Source organism: Palaemon carinicauda, unplaced genomic scaffold (assembly GCF_036898095.1).
Source record: "Palaemon carinicauda isolate YSFRI2023 unplaced genomic scaffold, ASM3689809v2 scaffold141, whole genome shotgun sequence".
NCBI classification, from domain to species: domain Eukaryota; kingdom Metazoa; phylum Arthropoda; class Malacostraca; order Decapoda; family Palaemonidae; genus Palaemon; species Palaemon carinicauda.
The window spans coordinates 207,501-215,000 of NW_027168938.1; the positions used below are offsets into that span (position 1 = coordinate 207,501).

The window sequence follows — 7,500 nt, forward strand, 5'->3', positions numbered from 1 at the left end:
GAGCATTAGACCCATATAATATATACGATATGTTTACAAAGGATGGACATAATTTAGAGAGAGAGAGAGAGATGGGCTTGTTTTAGACATGAAAAAATATCTGTAATATTATTATCATTAGCTAATCTCCAACTCTAGTTGGAAAAGCAGGTTGTTTTAAGCCATATAAGGTCTCTAACAGGGAAAAATAGCCCAGTGAGGAAAGGAAATAAGGAAATAGATAAATTACAGAAGTGAACAACTAGAATAAAACATTTATGAACAATAACAAATTAAATCTATTGTATATAAAATATAAAAACAAAAAAAGAAGATAAATAAGATAGAATAGCGTACCCAAGTGTACCCTCAAGCAAGAGAACACTATCCCAAGACAATGGAAGACCATGGTACAGAGGCTAACAACAACAACAATAACAACAAAAACAACAACAATAATAATAATTTCCAATAAAGGTTGTGGAAGCAATTCAAGGCGAAATAAATTCCCTATTATAAAGTGACACCACAAGAATGTACAGTACAGTAGAGTACATTACATGAGGTTGAAAGTACATAAAAGTACTTTTGTAATTGTGCTTAAATAGCCACTTGTCTAAATATTTCTAATTTTTATGACACAGAAATTGAGAAGAAGAAGCACTCAAAGAGAATTTGAATAACTTTAATCGGGAATAAATAATGGAATATCAACAGTTATGCCAAGAAATGATAGAATTAAAGCAGATAATAATATATTTCAGGAAGACAATAATAAGATAGTGAATTATAACTAATACGAAATAAAGACACAAAGAGAGACAGTTGATTTCCGCCCCCTTCGGCCGTCGAAGTAAATGAATGAAACAGATTCTCGGCCAGTCACCACGAGTAACGGTAACGTGGTCGCTCTCTCTCTCTCTCTCTCTCTCTCTCCTCTCTCTCTCTCTCTCTCCTCTCTCTCTCTCTCTCTCTCTCTCTCTCTCTCTCGCTTATTGGAAACCTTGTACATACAATAGTTTATATATCGACGCTCTTATACCTTATATATATATATATACTATATATATATATATATATATATATATATATATATATATATATATATATATATATATATATATATATATATATATATATATTCTCAATTTTTTAAATAAGGTTCTAACTAAATATTAGAGAATTAGACTCATATAATATATACGAGATTTTTTATAAATGATGGTCGGATAATTTAGGGAGAGAGAGAGAGAGAGAGAGAGAGAGAGAGAGAGAGAGAGACGAATACATGTTTTGTTTTACAACAACGATGCGCCATGTCTGCCAAATCTCCAAACCCTATTCTACTTTATAATTGAAAAGGGATTTATTATGTTATAAATAGTTTAATTTGTAATTAAACATGATTCCTTAAGCCTTTAAATTGTTATGTGATCCTCTATTTTCCTTTAAATAAACTATCCACTAAACTGTTTTGAACATTTGGCAACGCTGTTTTTCCCCCTTCTCTAGGCGGGCCGAAGATGCCTGTCTGTCTGTATAGATTACCCAGGCCCACAATGGCTAAAGATGATCCAACATGCTTATCCAGCATTATTATTATTATTACTATCCAAGCTACAACCCTAGTTGGAAAAGCAAGATGCTATAAGCCCAGGGGCTCCAACAGGGAAAAATAGCCCAGTGAGGAAAGGAAATAAGGAAATAAACAAATGATGGGAGTAATATATATATATATATATATATATATATATATATATATATATATATGTGTGTGTGTGTGTGTGTGTGTGTTTGTTTGTGTGTTACGACTCAGAACTGCTTCTAATGTCTAGTATCTGCATAGGCCTAATGCAATAAATTGCATACATGGCCATTTCACGAAAAATTACTGAAACAATTCATGAAGAAATAAACACCAATTCAAAGGTAATTAATTATGAAATACGGCCACAAGAATGTACATTACATTTCACGAAATTTAAAGTAAAAATTTAAAAAAAAAATCGAATGTAACAGAATTTACGAAGTAGGCCTACACAATGAGAATTAAAAATGATGGGAACTAAAAAAAATATGTATCACTATAATCGAAAGGAAACTCAGAAATACAAAAGTGTGTTATATTGTTACACAATTTGTGTGAAATATCAATAATTGGGCAAAAATTATATTGAAATGTTACGAGAATTCGACACGCCAAATCCCAAGATCTCTCTCTCTCTCTCTCTCTCTCTCTCTCTCTCTCTCTCTCTCCTCTCTCTCTCTCTCTCTCTCTCTCTCTCTCTCTGTAGATTATCATCCTTCTAAAGGAACTAGACTACAACGGAAAACGCCATCTTCTTTCCCCCCAAGCTCCCAAGTTAAAGTAATTCTCGGTAGGCCTACGCATAAAATATTGTAAACAAATTTGCTTAAACGCTGTATCTAATTAAAAAAAAAAGTCTTATAAAAGTACTGAAATTAAGATAATTTACAACGATAATAATAATACAAAGTTAGAAAGGAAACAATAAACTTACGCTTTGGAACGAAGTAGTGTACATCCATCCAGTCTCACAATTCAACGTTCACTGACCGTCCGTGAGTCAGGCTCAGCATCTGGGATTCTGGGCCCCTCGGGGATAATTTGATGTCCGTGAGAATTAGGTTTTTAATAAAGTTTTTAAAACAAGGAGTCATTAGGAGTTCTAATGAATACTGAAAAATATATGTTCAAACAAAGTCTCTATTAGGGCAGAGATTCTGAATGAATAAACCCTTTTTTTATATATTAATACTTTTCGGGAGAGAGTGTTCAAGTCCGTGAGATTTAGGAAACGAGTAGCTCTTCCTAAAACCGTCAGATAAGGACAATATGTATGCATTTCCTGTGTGTGTGTGTGTGTGTGTGTGTGTGTGTGTGTGTGTGCATAGGTCTACAAAAACATAAATTTCTTATCTAATTATATGAAAGACATTGTAAATATATCAATAAATGAATAAACAAGGGAATAACAAAAAATCCAGATACATGTCAAATAATAATAATAATAATAATAATAATAATAATAATAATAATAATAATAATAAATGAAAGAATGAAAGATATAGATAATGTTACAAATGAAACTTGATTGAAGTGAAATATTTATATATATACACACACATATATATAAATATATACACACACACATATATATATATATATATATATATATATATATATATATATATATATATATATATATAAATTCTGGTTTGAAATGCATTTCGTATTTGAATAGGAAAGGCAAATATATATATATATATATATATATATATATATATATATATATATATATATATATATATATATATATATATATATATATATATATATATATACCCTGGAAGAGAAAGACACTCCAAAATCAAACCATTGTTCTCTAGTCTTGGGTAATGCCATAACGTCTGTACCATGGCCTTCCACTGTCTTGGATCAGAGTTCTCTTGCTTGGGGGTATACAATGGCACGCTGTACTATCTTATATCTCCTCCTTTTATTTGAAGTTTTTTTTTATACTTTATATATGAAATATTTATTTTAATGTCATTACTGTTCTTGAAATAATTTATTTTAATTATTCATTACTTCTCTTGTATAGTTTATTTCCTTGTATCCTTTCCTCACTGAGCTATTTTTCCTTGTTTAAGCCATTGGGCTTATAGCATCCTGCTTTTTCAACTAGGGTTGCATCTTAGCTTGTAGTAATAATGATAATAATAATGTGAGGGAGTATTGCTGCAAAGGACCTCGGTTAGATTTCGCCAGTCTTGATATATATATATATATATATATATATATATATATATATATATATATATATATATATATATATATATATATATATATATATATATATATACAGTATATGTCAATTTTTATGATTTTTGTCCAAACTGCCTCCCAGTTCTTACACCCTTCTACTAGCAATGCTGAGAGAGAGAGAGAGAGAGAGAGAGAGAGAGAGAGAGAGAGAGAGAGAGAGAGAGAGAGAGAGAGAGAGAGAGAGAGAGAGAGAGAGAGAATTTCCAGCTATCAGTTATTATGTCTTGAAGTTTATTCTTTCCTATTAGTCTCTCTCTCTCTCTCTCTCTCTCTCTCTCTCTCTCTCTCTCTCTCTCTCTCTCTCTCTCTAACACAGATTCGACTGGATAAATCCTTTAGAAATATAAATACACCGAAAACGTTGGCCTGCACTTAATATTATCATTATTACAAGCTTAATTACAACTTTAGTTGGAAAATCAAGAAGCTATAAGCTCAAGGGCCCCAACAGGGAAAAAATAGCCCAAATGAAGAAAGTAACCAATGAAATAAATAAACTACGAGAGAGGTGATAATCAAAATGTATTGAGACTAGTGACAACGTTGAAAAAGATCTGTCTTATATAAACTAAGAAGAGAGAGACTTGTGTCCGCCTGTTCAACATAAAAACATTCGCTGTCACAGTTAGGAAGATCATTTTACTATCATGCAATACATGCAATGTATTATAATCGGTAGCACATTAAAATGTGTCATTTACAGGCTCAACAAATAATTAAAACTTGACCGCCGAAATTGAAACGCCATCAACCATCATCGGTTTTATTTCCCCCTCTAACCGAGTCAAACCAACACACGAACACACACACACTCACACCATCCAATTTCGCGCGCTTTTTATTATTATTATTATTATTATTATTATTATTATTATTATTATTATTATTATTATTATTATTATTAGCCAAGCTACAATCCTAATTGGAAATGCAAGATGCTACAAGCCCAAAGGCTCCAACAAGGAAAAATAGCCCAGTGAGGAAAGGAAACAAGGAAAAATTAAATATTTTGAGAACAGTATTTTCCTACATAAACCATAAAAATTTTAACAAAACAAGAAGGGAAATTATATTGAACAGTGTGCCCGAGTGTACCCTCAAACAAGAGAACTCTAACCCTATTATTATTATTATTATTATTATTATTATTATTATTATTATTATTATTATTACCTGCTAGGCTACAACCCAAGTTGGAAAAGCAGGATGCTATAAGCCCAGGGCCCCAACAGGGAAAATAGCCCAGTGAGGAAAGGAAACAAGGAAAAATTAAATATTTTAAGAACAGTATCATTAAAATAAATATTTCCTACATAAACAATCAAAAACTTTAACAAAACAAGAAGAGAAATTATATAGAATAGTGTGCCTGAGTGTATCCTCAAGTAAGAGAACTAACCAAATAGTGTGCCTGAGTGTATCCTCAAGTAAGAGAACTCTAACCAAATAGTGTGCCTGAGTGTATCCTCAAGTAAGAGAACTCTAACCCTAGACAGTGTAAGACCATGGTACAGAGGCTATGGAACTACCAAAGATTAGAGAACAATGGTTTGGTTATGGAGTGTCCTTCTCCTAGAAAAGCTGCTTACCACAGCTAGAGTCTCTTGTACCCTTACTAAGAGGAAAGTAGCCAGTAGCCACTGAACAATTTTCGTTTGAATAGATTCAAAAGTTTTTGATAAAATCTATAGCATATTGCCACAGCATATTACGTAATCATATTCATTTATTCATATTTTAGAATTACATAATTCAAGACCATATTTTGTAGTAGTCGTAAAAGATGTTTATTTATTATAATAGTAGTTTAACATTAGGTTCATTATATATATATATATATATATATATATATATATATATATATATATATATATATATATATATAATTTCAGTATATTATATTTTAAGTTTTTATGTAGCGAAGTCAACAGAACATCATCTCGGGAGTTTCATGATCAAACGATTCGAATATAGAACGAAACATTCTGGGAAACAGTGGATTCAAATATAGCATTTCGTTGTGATTCAATTTTTTCTTTTCATTTCGTTTTTAAAGAACGTGGTTTTGAAAACAATTCTCCTTCGTTGTTTTAAAGGTTTAAAGGTCACTCATGAATGGCAGAGGCAAGGGACAGTGCCATTGCCCTATCGAGCAGGACAATGCCCAAGAGACTGACCTGATATAACATAAGATCAGCGCCCAAGCCCCCTTTCCCCCCAAGCTAGGGCCAAGGAAGGCCAGGCAGTGGCTGCTGATGACACAACAGATAGACCTTTTGACTCCCCCAAAACCCCTCATCCTTTGCTCACAAGAATGGTGAGGTTGCGGAGACTACAAGAAACTATATTATATATATATATATATATATATATATATATATATATATATATATATATATATATATATATATATATATATATATATATATATATATATATATATATATATATATATATATCCCTTTCTGAGAGGTGATACCTTGACGTAGTGAAAAGGTTTGCCTATCAATATGATCAGTAAAGCTGTAAGGCTATTATTTTGGGCCAACCTTACTAGGTTGGTTTGCTGTGAGCGATCAGACCATAGGCTCCTACCATCACCAATTTGCAGTGAGCAGCGTGGTAGTAAAAAGGACATGTCTGAGGCTGTTGTCCTGCTGCGAACTAGAAACGGCTGCATTTGTTGTTATATATAGATAGCCTATCGTTTAATTAAATTCATAAATCAAGTTCAAATTGCCTGTTCTTATTTTGTATTTGGAGAGAGAGAGAGAGAGAGAGAGAGAGAGAGAGAGGAGAGAGAGAGAGAGAGAGAGAGAGAGAGAGAGAGAGAGAGATTCCATATATTAATCCATTCTTCACTGTTATTTCAAAAGCACACTCAGACTAAGGGAGCCTCTGTTATGGTCTTCATCTGAGTTGAGCGATATTCTCATATTATTTCGTCCAATGGATGGAATAATTTACTTCGGAATTGAACGAAAGTTTCATATAGCTTCGCCCTTTGGAATGTTGAAGAATGTTGAGTGCTTAGCCGAGTTTTACGATTGAACATTTATGGTTTTGAGCGAAACATTGTGAGAAACAACTGAAGGTTTAGTTGGTATTTCCCGTTGTGATAAGACTTTTCCATTTATTTTCGTCTCCTTCAGAGATTTACAGCTCTAAAAGGCACAGTAGACCCACCGAGAAAGATCTCTCTCTCTCTCTCTCTCTCTCTCTCTCTCTCTCTCTCTCTCTCTCTCTCTCTCTCTCTGCATAAAAACAAGACGAAGTGTTCGAACAATCTCTAGAAGAATCCCAAACTGAGATTGCCCGCTTTTATTTCCCGCCCTCCTCCCGCTTAGATCAATTGGCCTTGACTTCCACTTAAACAATAACGTCGTTGTGTAATGATTATTATAAAAAATGTAATTCTTGAATCATATAAGTAATAAGTGTAATTAATGTGTGATAATTTCTGGTTATTTGCATAAGAAAGAAGTGACTTGATAACTACTTGTGTAAAACTTAAGTCGAAGTCGAAATGATAGTTTCGAATGATTGTGCTTTTGAGGAGAAGAGCCCTTCTTACCCACACAAACACACGCACGCACACACAAACTATTTATTTAAGATAAACTTTACAAAATTTCTATTTTAGACAACAAATAATAAAATATATAATAAAA

The 7,500-nt window shown here is 32.4% G+C and overlaps 1 long non-coding RNA gene across 1 annotated transcript in view; it reads right to left on the bottom strand.

Moving 5' to 3' along the window:
- LOC137635565 (uncharacterized) overlaps positions 1 to 2,553 on the bottom strand; it is a 67,956-nt gene extending 65,403 nt beyond the window's left edge. The window contains exon 1 of the long non-coding RNA XR_011042721.1: positions 2,502 to 2,553. This is a non-coding gene — a long non-coding RNA (uncharacterized lncRNA). The remainder of the gene's footprint in view (positions 1 to 2,501) is intronic.
- Between the last annotated feature and the right edge of the window lie 4,947 nt (positions 2,554 to 7,500).